The sequence below is a fragment of the Coregonus clupeaformis genome, chromosome 23 (assembly GCF_020615455.1).
Source record: "Coregonus clupeaformis isolate EN_2021a chromosome 23, ASM2061545v1, whole genome shotgun sequence".
Classification (NCBI taxonomy): Eukaryota; Metazoa; Chordata; class Actinopteri; order Salmoniformes; family Salmonidae; genus Coregonus; species Coregonus clupeaformis.
Window position 1 is genome coordinate 43,249,951 of NC_059214.1, and position 15,320 is coordinate 43,265,270.

At 40.6% G+C, this 15,320-nt stretch overlaps 1 long non-coding RNA gene across 1 annotated transcript; it reads left to right on the forward strand.

The window, feature by feature from the left end:
* The first annotated feature begins 163 nt into the window (after positions 1-163).
* LOC121536513 lies at positions 164-8,313 on the forward strand. The gene is made up of 3 exons (XR_005994876.1): positions 164-326; positions 573-662; positions 7,506-8,313. It is a non-coding gene; the product is annotated as an uncharacterized LOC121536513 (long non-coding RNA).
* The last annotated feature ends 7,007 nt before the right edge of the window (positions 8,314-15,320 follow it).

The window sequence follows — 15,320 nt, forward strand, 5'->3', positions numbered from 1 at the left end:
CTTAATTCAATTATCCAGTACATAAGCAGATCACGAGACGGGGTCAAATGTAACTATTGAGATATATAGAAGTAGCCAATCAGTGAAGCCGCGTAGCTGTCTGCTCCAATAGAGAGACGAGTTCCCGAAACTCCACCTCTAAGATTATCCGCAATACGTAACAGGGGGTGCTTTTTTGTAACTTGTTTGGTAACAGCAGAACCACTGTACTACGAAAAGGCATCGTTCAAGCATCAAGACATTCCTCTATCTGGCGACAAAAACATCCCCTTTCTGAGGAGAAAGAAGAACAGACTCTCGCGCCATGGTCTGACTGCTGATCAAAGGTAAGCGTGCCGATATCTTCATTCTAGTTGTTACAAAGTAACAGATGTGAAGTCATGTTACATAGGCTATACATCCATGCCAATGATATAATCTTGTGATGAGTCATTTCAATAATGTTTTGCTAATAACCTGCAGGGACATATTACACTTTTTAAACTGCTGTTTGAGATACTTCTGGGTGACTTTGTGGGGTGGGGTGGGAAGCATTGCAGTGCTTATCCGTCTCATTCTCTCCCATCTTTCAGCCAGCATCTGGACGGTGAGGAAGATCCGGGCCCACATTGCTGAGAGAGAGCAAGAGGAGAAGGCCATCGTCACACCATGTGGTGTTATTGGTAATAATGCTGACTATGACCAGTAATGCCATAGATATGCAACAATGCTGATTGTTACCAACCTATTTACCTATTTTCCTGGTTGCTAAAATTGTAATAGTTCGCCTAATTTCAGTTTGTGACAAAACAAAAAGTATAGTTTTTAGAGAATCATTGTACCATTCTAAACCACTGAGAAATATATTTCCATAACCAAAAATATGTATTTTCAGCTGGTTTGAAGCTGGTGTATAAAACCGAAAGTACGACTTAAAAACAAAACTTAAGAACGGGAAGTACACAAATAACGCACATAGAAGAGATCTGCCGCTTCTTAGACTTGCGTTCAATGAGTACGGTTACATGCACACAATAATGCAATTATTGTGGAAAGTCAGATTAATTATTTAGATTTAGACTTCATGCCGATTTTTAAGATAAACAGAGTAAGGTGTTTACATGACTATTGCGTAATCTGCCTACTGCCATAATCAGTTTAATATTGAATTATTACTGTGTATGTAAACGTACTAAATGAGAATGACAGATCTATAACTCACATTTTTAAGTGAATTTGGTCACTCAAAAAGTTGCATATTGCAGCTTTAAGAACACTGGAATTACCAAACAATGCCACAGAGCTAACTACCTAACAATGGCATAGAATTGCATAGAACAATGGCGCCACCTAACAATACCATCGTTAAAAATACTGGCATTACCGAACAATGTCATAGATATAAGAATTAATAGGAAGGGTGTCTCCATTCAAGTCATTGATGGCATAATGGGTGGACTGGCAGCCATTTTGAGTGTACCCATGCCAGGAAGTAAAATCAGGAAGTTTACCCTTCAATCTGTGCTGTGATTTGTTGAGTCAACTCAACTGACATTACAAAAAATACATTCAATTGCATGAGCCATATCAGTTAGCATCATTTGAATGAACATTCTACATTACCATGGCAATCCAGCATCAGTTGATAAAACATTCCAAAATACCATGGAAATTATTGCATCACAATACTAGGCAGCCATTGCGAGTGTACCCATGAGTTTACCAGTCAATTGCCAGGGTTAGTGCTTCCAAGTCCGTTCTATTCATTTTTATGTCTATGCTTACAACGGCATAGAACACTCTGGCACCACCTAACAATGGAATATGTAAGAACACTGGCACTACCTTACAATGCCATACAGGTGGTGTCCTTAATAGATGCGGTAAAGAGATCAATGGAATTTGACCAAAACAATGGAAACACCACACATGTGTGGGGGAAAGATTCAGAATCTTCTCATTGTCTCCAATTAAAATTAGCCTACATTTATATGTTTATTTCACACAATGTTGGGGTAAAAATCAGATTATATGCTTGAATGGATGTCAACCCCAATACATGTTCATGTCATCACCAATCAACTGCATTACACTTAAAAACGTCTTTAACTACCACCCCCAATTTTATATATGGCTAGCTATGCTACCAGCTTTTATGAACAGGAGTTAGCATTTAGCGTACATTTCAAATCCTGAAAAGGACAACTTCTAAATATTATTGTTAGGTTCTTAACAAAGAGTAATGACTCAACTAGCGAAAAGAGCAAGCCAAGTTTATACATCCCATTGGGTCATACAGCTGCAAAGACAAGTTATGATTAGGGCTGTGGCGGTCATGAAATTTTGTCATCTGGGGATTGTCAAGCAAATTACTGCCGGTCTCATGGTAAGTCTAAAAAATCCATGTAATATAGCCTACACCATCACAATAAATCCATTATTTATTTTAGACAGGTCTAAAAACATGATATGAAGAAAATATAGTCTATTTCAGAACAACAGAATAGCATACTCTGAGTTGTCCTTATGTTAGCGACTGATCTGGCTATGCCATATGGCTGTGGGCTACACTAGTTCATTTAGCAGACAAGATTTGCTTAGAATTCTATGGCGTTATTTTATAGTATGAAGAATACAATTGAACATAGCTAAATAGAAAGGATATTTTCTCCAAACGATTTGAGGCTATTCTGTGTTGAGCGGTTAAGAAAGAAATAGGTACTCCTATAGGCTTAATTTAGAGTTATTTATGTAACTTAAGTTGTGATACAAATGTTGGGCTATATGTTTTGATTTTTAATACATTCTAAGGCTGCATGATGTGACTAATGATGATTGGAAAAAAGTAGCATGAAAGTCATGAGCTCTGCTTTGTTTTTTGTGCAGGCTGTACACACTTCATCAGTCTCTCATTCACAATTTGACAAGCAATTTCCCAGCTACATCCGCTTTGTGTGGCCGTAATGCTGCCTAAAGAAATCCATGCCTTTTGCGGCCAGTGGCTGTTGAACCCTTGGGCTGAATATAATTATTATATTTCCCTTCTCCCGGCTGCGTACCGAAGCACCTCTCACTCACATGGCTCTTTGTCACGTGATCAGGTCTTTCTCACAGGTCTTTCACACATCTGAGACGCAACTATGCGCATCCTTATCCAATTCCGAGGCGCATATTGAAGATATTGGAAGAACTGTCCACATTTACTTTTCATCAGCCAAGAAGATGAGTAGGCCTAACAAACAGCAAAAGCACTAGCCTATGTCAATCTACTATCCCCCATAGTACAAAAGTTGACCTATTCTGTGCGAGAAATAAATATTCCAAACATAGTCTGGGACAGTTGTGGGATGCGATAGATCCCAAATTAATACAACCACTAGCATTGAAAAAAATGTTTAAGCAATGAGCCTGACGCAACAGATTTCTTCACATTATAAGCGCAGCAATGTGCACACGGCATTTGGCTATAAGCGGTAATGTTCCATTAGCAGGAAAACACCATTCTCAAATTTGACCGCAAATGTGATTATGCATGTAATGCTTTTATTATAAAGGTGCATTTTTATGGTGAAAATTATGTTCCCCAAACATGAAACTCACGCGCTGCATATGTATGCCAGTTAGGCTCTACATCTGTTGTAAAGCGGATTAATGTGCTTCATTTTAAGAAGTTATTTAGCCACTTTAGTTGTGATACAAACCTTATCAAAACATATAGGCCTATGGGCTGGGCTACATGAAGTGTGCGACTATGATTTGAGAAAGTCGAGAAAAAAAAGCATGCACTGTTTCTTGCCTTAAGCTGAGCATCATTCACAAGTGATAATATATCATTCACAAGTGATAGGCTAATATTGTCACCCATCAGACTATTCTTGATTTAATCTTGTCTTTACATAATATATGTGTGAAATTTGTTTTGATTTAGAATGGACCATTATCATGCACCTGTCTCAACAGGGGCAGGGGGAAAAATACATGTTATCTATGCACTTAAATAGCGACTGGAGGACGCTTTTCCCGTTGTTCATTTTCATTTCATGCCAGCCAGGTAGGCTATACTCCTGTTGTAAAGAGAAGCAGTGTGCTTAATATTAGGAAAGTTGAGAAGTAAATATAGTAGGCCTAGCCTATAGAAAGCTGATGGGATCCTCCTATTTTTTTAATAGAGGCCATCACTCTGTTTTCTCACGCAATTGCATAGCCTATAGAAAATTTGTGCAACATGAGCTCATGGGCTCTCATGAAGTGTTGAGGACTTTTGCATTGATGTCAGAGTGATTAGAGGGACAATAGAGTGCTGAGTACCAGGCAGTTATCAAGTTTGGTAGGCTACTAATGACCATCAGCAGCCTCAGAGCTTGGAGAAGCCTAATTACCATGACTAAACGGTCACGTGGAATTTGACTGCCGTCATGACTTGTGACTGCCGGTGTGGCGGTAATACGGTTAACGTAACAGCCCTAGTTATGATTACACAAGTACATGTATTTATAACCTCCTACTAGGCCGGGTCAACTTCTTACATACAGTACCAGTCAAAAGTTTGCACACACCTACTCATTTATATTCTTCAAAGTAGCCACCCTTTGCCTTGATGACAGCTTTGCACACTCTTGGCATTCTCTCAACCATCTTCACCTGGAATGCTTTTCCAACAGTCTTGAAGGAGTTCCCACATATGCTGAGCACTTGTTGGCTGCTTTTCCTTCACTCTGGGGTCCGACTCATCCCACACCATCTCAATTGGGTTGAGGTCGGGTGATTGTGGAAGCCAGGTCATCTGATGCAGCACTCCATCACTCTCTTTCTTGATCAAATAGCCCTTACACAGCCTGGAGGTGTGTTGGGTTATTGTCCTGTTGAAAAACAAATGATAGTCCCACTAATCACAAACCAGATGGGATGGTGTATCACTGCAGAATGCTGTGGTATTCATGCTGGTTAAGTGTGCCTTGAATTCTAAATAAATCACAGACAGTGTCACCAGCAAAGCACCATCACACCTCCTCCTCCATGTTTAACGGTGGGAACCACACCTGTGGAGATCATCCGTTCACCTACTCAGTGTCTCACAAAGACACAGCGGTTGGAACCAAAAATCTCAAATTTGAACTCCAGACCAAAGGACAGATTTCCACCGGTCTAATGTCCATTGCTCGTGTTTCTTGGCCCAAGCAAGTCTCTTCTTCTTATTGGTGTCCTTTAGTAGTGGTTTCTTTGCAGCAATTTGACCATGAAGGCCTGATTCACACAGTCTCCTCTGAACAGTTGATGTTGAGATGTCTCTTACTTGAACTCTGTTAAGCATTTATTTGGGCTGCAATCTGAGGTGCAGTTAACTAATAAACTTATCCTCTGCAGCAGAGGTAACTCTGGGTCTTCCTTTCCTGTGGCGGTCCTCATGAGAGCCAGTTTCATCATAGCGCTTGATGGTTTTTGTGACTGCACTTGAAGAAACGTTCAAAGTACTTGAAATTTCCCGTATTGACTGACCTTCATGTCTTAAAGTAATAATGGACTGTCGTTTCTGTTTTCTTATTTGAGCTGTTCTTGCCATAATATGGACTTGGTCTTTTACCAAATATCTTCTGTATACCACCCCTACCTTGTCACAACACAAGTGATTGGCTCAAATGCATTACGAAGGAAAGAAATTCCACAAATTAACTTTTAACAAGGCACACCTGTTAATTGAAATGTATTCCAGGTGACTACCTCATGAAGCTGGTTGAGAGAATGCCAAGCGTGTGCAAAGTGTCATCAAGGCAAAGGGTGGCTACTTTGAAGAATCTAAAATATATTTTGATTTAACACTTTTTTGGTTACTACATGATTCTATGTGTGTTATTTCATAGTTTTGATGTCTTCACTATTATTCTACAATGTAGAAAAGTGAAAATAAAGAAAAACCCTGAAATGAGTAGGTATGTCCAAACTTTTGACTGGTACTGTATCTAGACAGCCAATACATCTCTGTTGCTAGGCAGGAACTTAATTGGTTCCTCTTACTGGTGTAGCAATGTCCCTGCCTGATGCTAGAAGATTTGTGGGTATTGAAGTGTATGTGTGTGAGAGAGGACTGTAGTAGGAGGGTCGTTGGGCTGGGCCTCTCTGGCCCCTGTCCCAGAGGTTTCTTCTCACTTCATCTGTTTACTTTACCTCGAGCTGAATTCCTGGCGCCCTCCTAGTTCCGCAGCTGGCCTGCCTTATCAGAGACTAACTGTTGCCCTTCTCCTCCCTCAGTAACTTTCCATTCACATTCCTTATTCACCCTTCATTGACACAGAACATGAACAGTTATCATACATGTAGCGTAATCAAGTTCTTATATAGTGACAGGAATAAGTATATTTCAAGTTCAATCCCAACATTATGCAGCAAAAACAGCCAAATATATCCAAATTAGATTTTAGTAACCACATTGTGGGCCTGTTAGAACACATAAATCATGACGGATTTGATTAGATCAGATTTTTTGAATGGCCGCCAATAACCACGTCCTTGGGTTTTCCCCCACAGTCTGCAGGCTCTATTCAATTCGTATCGCTGAAGTTCAGCGTTAGTGTGATTGAAATTTAAAGGCAATGTTCCCACATTAGCGGAGACTAAATTCACGGTAAACGCTGCATATGTCGTCTCAATCGGAAATGACCTTTACATTTCTATCTCGCAATTTGTAGTTCTTCATCAATAAAGATTGAATAGAGCCCTGCATTTCATTAACCTCTACTGCATGTATACATAACATAGGGCAATATTGGCCATTGATACATTACACTGATATGTAGCACATCTACTGGGCACAGACAGTTCAGCGTCTATTTATTTTTTTATTTACAATGTGAAATCAACAAAAAATGTCACCATGGCATTTGATTTAGGTTAAAAGTTGGGTGAAAAAGACTAAATTCCCTTACGTTGATAACTTTTTGCAAATCCAATCAGTTTTCCACGTTGATTCAACGTCGTCATATTATTATTAGTTTTTTAAATGAAGTGGAAACAATGTTGATTCAACCTGTTTTTGCCCAGTGGGCAGGCTGTCACTGGTAATAGATTACCTTATCAGAGTCTAAATTATCCCATGGTTTACAGGCTAAGTCTTCGAATTTCAATCAGTTTATTGCATCTCCACATTTTAAGCACAGGTTTAGGAGGTTAATCTCTAATCCCTGGTGGTTGGATAACATTTGTTAGATCCGTGTGACAACCTCTATAATAACACCCTAAGGTCACTTCATATGTCTTTAAAAGACTGCTGTAGTGTTTTACCCTGTGTCAGTCGTGACGGCAACCATTTTGACATTTGGATACTTCTTGAGCTCTTGTTTGTTTGATAACCAGCTATTTACGACTAGGATTTATGAAGCATTATCAGTCATGATGATTAGGCAGGCTAATTGCGTCATTTGGTAACTAAATAAATCTTGGCGCTGGTCTGCTAAACCTTGTCTTGCATTTTCATAACCTTTACATAGAACTGGTGTGTGTGTACTACTTCTCTTTATTTCCTGTCTCCTCAGGCTTTAAGAAGGAGCAGTTGACGTCAGGTTCTGATCCACTGGCGGCCATAATGACCCCTGAACCTGATGATGTCATCGCTAACGGCGGCCCGGCGCCGTCTTCAGCGAAAGCCGTGCAGAAGTGCGGATCCTGAGGTTAAAGGTCACACTGGATAACTGGCTGGGACCAATAAACTATTATTCAACATGTCTTGAAAAAGGATGCATTCACAGAACTGTACGTCGATAGACACGGTCGCCCTGTTTCTAGCTCCTAGCCAACTTTGCAGTATGTAGATTTGTTTGTGTTATTTCTTACGTTATTCGCGCAGAACGTTTCTAGTATTATTACCTACATCCGAAAATAACTTTTGGACATTAACAAAATTGACCAGAAATTCTACTTCACTGATCTGGACTGTCTATAAACACCATTCACATACATTATTTAGAATTTGGACTCTGACATTGCTCATTCTGATAAGTCTTAATTTCTTGTTATTTTTAAAAACGTGCCAGCCTCTGTCCAGTGTGCCCATACTCAGCAGACCAAATACTAAGCTGAGATACCTGCTGTAACTCCAACTTTCACTCACATCAGTCACTAAGTCAGTGTGAGGATTGTGTGAAATTATGAAGTTTTCATATACACTGATCTCAGGTCAGTATTGGGTCCAGTGAGCTCTGTTTAACCTCTGACCCCAGATGACCCTTGTGGCTGCAGCGTGTGAAGGCCTGCTCACCAACCCCTCCACCCAGGGACTGAGCTGGCCTGATGCCCCTGCTGCAGCTTCACCAATAAAAAGTGTCAATAAAAACCTCTAAACTATCTGATTGTGTTGTATGCATATAACTTACCTGAATATTCATAATGAGCTATTAGATATTATACTCACTAATGTACATAAAAAATTATCAAGAAGTGCTATGAATCATAACATTTCTTACATAAATGCAGCATGTAATTACAGCCTGGTCTCATAGACTAGATTTACATTTACGTCATTTAGCAGACGCTCTTATCCAGAGCGACTTACAAATTGGTGCATTCACCCTATAGCCAGTTGGATAACCACTTTACAATTATTTATTTTTTTAGGGGGGGGTAGAAGGATTACTTTATCCTATCCCAGGTATTCCTTAAAGAGGTGGGGTTTCAAATGTAGATAGCTAGATAGATGTACAGCTAGATGTAACAGCAAATGTAAATTCGGGACACTCAAATTAGTATGATATGTTATAATTGGTACAGTTATACACTGAGTGTGCAAAACATTAAGGATACCTGCTTTTTCCATGACAGACTGACCAGGTGAAAGTTATGATCCCTTATTGATGTCACTTGTTAAATCCACTTCAATCAGTGTAGATGGAGGGGAAGAGACCAGTTAAAGAAGGATTTTTAAGCCTTGAGACAATTGAGACATGGATTGTGTATATTTGTGCCATTCAGAGGGCGAAAGGGCAAGACAAAATATTTAAGTGCCTTTGAACAGGTTATGGTAGTAGGTGCGAGGCACACTGGTTTGTGTCAAGAACTGCAATGCTGCTGGGTTTTTCACGCTCAACAGTTTCCTGAGCGTATCAATAACAGTCCACCCAAAGGACATCCAGCCAACTTGACACAACTGTGGGAAGCATCCCTGTGGAACGCTTTCAACACCTTGTAGAGTCCATGCCCCGACGAATTCAGGCTGTTCTGAGGGCAAAAGAGAGGGGAGTGGAACTCAATATTAGGAAGGTGTCTTTAATGTTTTGTATGCTCAGTGTATAATACAGGTTACTTAAGGTAATTAGCAACTTTGCAATGACTTTTTTTGATACTTTGCAACTATTTAACATGTTAGCTAACCTTTCCCCTAACCCTTTAACCTAACCCCTAGCCTAGCAGTAATAGCATTAGCCACCTAGCTAACATGAGCATTAGCCACCTAGCTAAAGTTAGTCACAACAAATTGGAATTCGTATCTCACATTCACAAATGCGCATGCACAAATAGTGCCACACATGCACACAAACGGCCTTGCTGTTTAAATTGTATTGTCTTTGATATCTTTTGTTTTACATTGTTATTTTCATCTCTTTTTCTCAGTTCTTTTTTATTGGTTGTTGGCACATCGGATGGGTAGTTGTTAGGTTGGGTTGGGCGGGGATGGTGCCTCGGAGGGGCTGGAGATGGGGGTGGGGGCTTGGGGAGTGGGGGATGGAGGAGGTTTTTGGGGAGGGGACTCTGAGGGGGTCTTGGATAGTTGAGCTGCTTCACTGCAGGTGGATTGTATGTTTTAAATTCAACTAATGTGCATTGCAAATTCGTAACATATACGAAATAGATGGAAATCCACAAATTAATATATCTCATATGAAACGTAACATATCATACTAAACAGAGGGAGACAGATTTACATGTACTATGTCACATCTACCCCTGAGTCAAAGTTGGAAATTATACATGTTAGGTAGACCATGACTAGCCTACATATCAAGTCATTTGATACTATGAATATTGTATATTGGAAGAATGTACTTAAAATATTAGTGTAATTTTATCAAATTCAAAGTATTTATTATTTAATATCATATACAGTGGGGGGAAATAAGTATTTAGTCAGCCACCAATTGTGCAAGTTCTCCCACTTAAAAAGATGAGAGAGGCCTGTAATTTTCATCATAGGTACACGTCAACTATGACAGACAAAATGAAAAAAATCCAGAAAATCACATTGTAGGATTTTTAATGAATTTATTAGCAAATTATGGTGGAAAATAAGTATTTGGTCAATAACAAAAGTTTCTCAATACTTTGTTATATACCCTTTGTTGGCAATGACACAGGTCAAACGTTTTCTGTAAGTCTTCACAAGGTTCTCACACACCGTTGTTGGTATTTTGGCCCATTCCTCCATGCAGATCTCCTCTAGAGCAGTGATGTTTTGGGGCTGTCGCTGGGCAACACAGACTTTCAACTCCCTCCAAAGATTTTCTATGGGGTTGAGATCTGGAGACTGGCTAGGCCACTCCAGGACCTTGAAATGCTTCTTACGAAGCCACTCCTTCGTTGCCCGGGCGGTGTGTTTGGGATCATTGTCATGCTGAAAGACCCAGCCACATTTCATCTTCAATGCCCTTGCTGATGGAAGGAGGTTTTCACTCAAAATCTCACGATACACGGCCCCATTCATTCTTTCCTTTACACAGATCAGTCGTCCTGGTCCCTTTGCAGAAAAACAGCCCCAAAGCATTATGTTTCCACCCCCATGCTTCACAGTAGGCATGGTGTTCTTTGGATGCAACTCAGCATTCTTTGTCCTCCAAACACGACGAGTTGAGTTTTTACCAAAAAGTTCTATTTTGGTTTCATCTGCCATTCTCCCAATCCTCTTCTGGATCATCCAAATGCACTCTAGCAAACTTCAGACGGGCCTAGACATGTACTGGCTTAAGCAGGGGGACACGTCTGGCACTGCAGGATTTGAGTCCCTGGCGGCGTAGTGTGTTACTGATGGTAGGCTTTGTTACTTTGGTCCCAGCTCTCTGCAGGTCATTCACTAGGTCCCCCCGTGTGGTTCTGGGATTTTTGCTCACTGTTCTTGTGATCATTTTGACCCCACAGGGGTGAGATCTTGCGTGGAGCCCCAGATCGAGGGAGATTATCAGTGGTCTTGTATGTCTTCCATTTCCTAATAATTGCTCCCACAGTTGATTTCTTCAAACCAAGCTGCTTACCTATTGCAGATTCAGTCTTCCCAGCCTGGTGCAGGTCTACAATTTTGTTTCTGGTGTCCTTTGACAGCTCTTTGGTCTTGGCCATAGTGGAGTTTGGAGTGTGACTGTTTGAGGTTGTGGACAGGTGTCTTTTATACTGATAACAAGTTCAAACTGGTGCCATTAATACAGGTAACGAGTGGAGGACAGAGGAGCCTCTTAAAGAAGAAGTTACAGGTCTGTGAGAGCCAGAAATCTTGCTTGTTTGTAGGTGACCAAATACTTATTTTCCACCATAATTTGCAAATAAATAAATTAAAAATCCTACAATGTGATTTTCTGGAACAATTTTTTCTCAATTTGTCTGTCATAGTTGACGTGTACCTATGATGAAAATTACTGGCCTCTCATCTTTTTAAGTGGGAGAACTTGCACAATTGGTGGCTGACTAAATACTTTTCCCCCCCACTGTACATGTAAATTTATAACCAAAATAAAGCCATTAAACATAGACTTGGATAAAAAATTATCTCATATCTATGTAGCGCTCGAAAACCCTTCTCAGTGCGTAGCGTTTTCAGCGGTTATCGCCCACGGTTCAAAACACATTTGAATGTGTTAATTTGTAAGTCGCTCTGGATAAGAGCGTCTGCTAAATGACGTAAATGTAAATGTTAATTTTAAAACACTCGATATAACACTTAAGAAGTTGTTCAAATGACCCATGGGAGTGTATTTTCAACACCCTCAGTATTAAGGAGCAACACCTTTCAGTGTTGAGGATCAACTCTAGAGAATGCATCCTGTAGCTGAATTGACACCAGGAAGTGCTAAATATTCACCCTAGGAAATAACAATGTTTTGTCTGGTTCTCTCCCACTCAAATCAAGCCTGCAAGTTGTAGGTGACTTAAAAAGGAGCAATAAAGGATTCCTTACAAGAGTAGTGACTCTGCTTTGTTTCATTTATTTAGGCCAAAGTGAAAAGTGCCTCACAGGCACATTAAAATGAAAAAGGTGCATCACAGAGGCATCACAGTGAAAACAGTCAGATCATCAACTTTGACAACAACTTTGTCATAAACACCATCAAACACAGTGAACGCATGGTAATGTTCACAGAAATTATCAGTATGTAACTTGTCCAGCAATAGGTATACAATATTGTCAGCCACAATGATCTTAGTTCAGATGACTACTACTATCTCTACGGACTGCAACATAACCTTGTTATATAACATCTAGAGTAGGTTTAAGCCATGTCTCCTGGAGACATATCACATCAGGTTTGGCTGGTAACTCCTCAATAAACTTTTTGAACTCTTGCCCATCAGCCATCAAACTTCTGACATTCCATTGAAGTATTAACACCATTATGAAAATTAACCAATACATGATTGCTGGCAGGACTGATTCTCAATCTTATTGATCAAATCAAATCAAATTTTATTGGCCACATGCGCCGAATACAACAGGTGCAGACATTATAGTGAAATGCTTACTTACAGCCCTTAACCAACAGTGCATTTATTTTTAATAAAAAAGTAAAATAAAACAACAAAAAAGTGTTGAGAAAAAAAGAGCAGAAGTAAAATAAAATAACAGTAGGGAGGCTATATATACAGGGGGGTACCGGTGCAGGAGCACCGGCTAGTTGAGGTAGTTGAGATCATCCTGTACATTTTCCCATGTCAATCCTGTGATCCCAAAATACCTCACTGCCTGCTCCACTATGATCTGTATCTTCTTAGTCTTCGATTGTAATTTTTCTGTGCAATTGATTGCTGCTGTCACAAATGTAACAACCTTCCTCACGTCTACTACCATTCTTGTGTTCTCCCCCATTCTGCTCCCTACATCACGCCCAACCTGCATCTCAATCTGCCCTGGAATACCTGCTCTTCTAGGTGCCCTGATTGTTTCTCCGTGAACTACCTTCACTGCTTCTACATACAAGATTTTTCGCTCACTCCTCACTTTCTGCACTTCCGCCTGTCTTTCATCACTGAACAACCCCCACTGTTACAGCACTTTAACTGGACCCCGTCTCCACACTCCGGATATGCATGTTCTACCCCACACTTCGCACATCTCATTTTGCCTTTGTACACCGCCGCCACATGCCCAAACCTTGCTCTGTTATAGCAACGCAATGGTTTCAGAACATATGCTCGCACATAGTAACTCATATACCCAATCATAATTATTTTCTGGCAGTACCAGATCCTCAAAATTTAAGAGCACTGTCAAGCTATCCACCTTCTTCCCATCTCGTGTTATCTGGAGCCTCCCTTCAAGTGGTCCTTAATTGATTTCATGTTAACAACTTCTGGAACTCCTGTAATAACTCCCTTCAACCACTGCCGTCCAGTTTGATCCGGCTTGCTACTATCATCCACACGTTTACATACCTGCTTGAGTATGAGCGCCTTCTCATACTGTTTAGCATTGAAACACACCACCACCAAACTTCCATCACGAAGAACTTTAGCATACACAACCTCTCCTACTCTCCAAATCTCTAGTCAACGCGATCAGACTCACCGCTGTGACTCCACATTGGTCCTTACATTTCACCAACACCTTGAACTCCACTTCTCTCAGTACAACACTGCGAACCGAACCTCCCTCATCACATTTACATTTTAGTCATTTAGCAGACGCTCTTATCCAGAGCGACTTACAGTTAGTGAGTGCATACATATTTTTATTTATTTTTCATACTGGCCCCCCGCGGGAATCGAACCCACAACCCTGGCGTTTGCAACAGTATGCTAAACAGTATGAGAAGGCGCTCATACTCAAGCAGGTATGTAAACGTATGGATGATAGTAGCATGCCGGATCAAACTGGACGGCAGTGGTTGAAGCAAACGCCATGCTCTACCAACATCCCTGCCGGCAATTCCTTCCCTACCCTGGACGACGCTGGGCCAATTGTGCGCCGCCCTATGGGTCTCCCGGTCACGGCCGGCTACGACAGAGCCTGGATTCGAACCAGGATCTCTAGTGGCGCAGCTTAGACCACTGCGCCACTCGGGAGACGTCACTACTCTCCTCTGACAAGACCTGCAAAGGCTCCTCAGGATTCCTCTTCTTCTTAACCTTTACTCTACCTCCACCTTTCCATATTCCACCACTACACTCCATCCCGTCCTCCTCAACTCCTAACCCACCTACCTTTCCACCCATCTCTGCTTCAGTCATAGCCCAGTGTTGCTCAAATACCTCCACCGGATTTCTTCACGTTTCGTCAATACGAAAACCAAACACCGACTCGAAATGATATGTTAATAGAAAAACTGACACTTGACTAAGCTTGTGTCAGCTGTTCGTAGTTACAAACGCACACCTTTGCCCGTCCACGGCCATGATACCCAATAGGAAGCACTTTAAATCGGCAGGCACAACACCGGAGCACTGGTCGCTGCCGGTTTACTATCGACTCGTAGTGCAGCCCAATCTGCCACGCAAAACGGTCTTTAGTGGCAACAAATCTGCCCAATTAGCTGATTCGCTGTCCATATGCCCACTCCTTTCGACACACCCACTCGCTCATACTCCGGTCGCCATATTGGGTTCCAGCTACCCATACTTTAATTTAATTTAATTTATTTTTATTTGAAATTCCATACATTTTGAAGGATAAAAATTCAAATGTGTTACATTTTTTAAGAAGGATGTATAGATTTTTGTATCACAAAACATCACAAACAGATCAACACAAAAACAGAAACACATACAGGGTTTTTACATTCAAAGAAATTGAAAAGCTTAGGAGTATCCATTGATTTCAATACCTTCTTATTCTTACAGAGCATAGTATTCAATGTGGCAAAGTAATTATTTAAGTCTACCTTAAAAAAGATTGAATAAGATGTTATTTTATTTTATGTTTTTATGGATGTGGTATTTAGGAAGAATTATAATCAAATTTATCACATACTTTTCGTTAGTGGAGAATCTTGGACTATCAAAAACAAAAAGAAGATCACAAGCTTGCAGATGGATGTCCCTACTAAATCTTTTACCCAAATCCAGTCGAAGATCCACCCAGAACATAGTCACATAGACACATTGGAAAAACAAATGCCCAAGGGATACTTTCGTTAGATGGGTATTATCTGTGAGTTAGA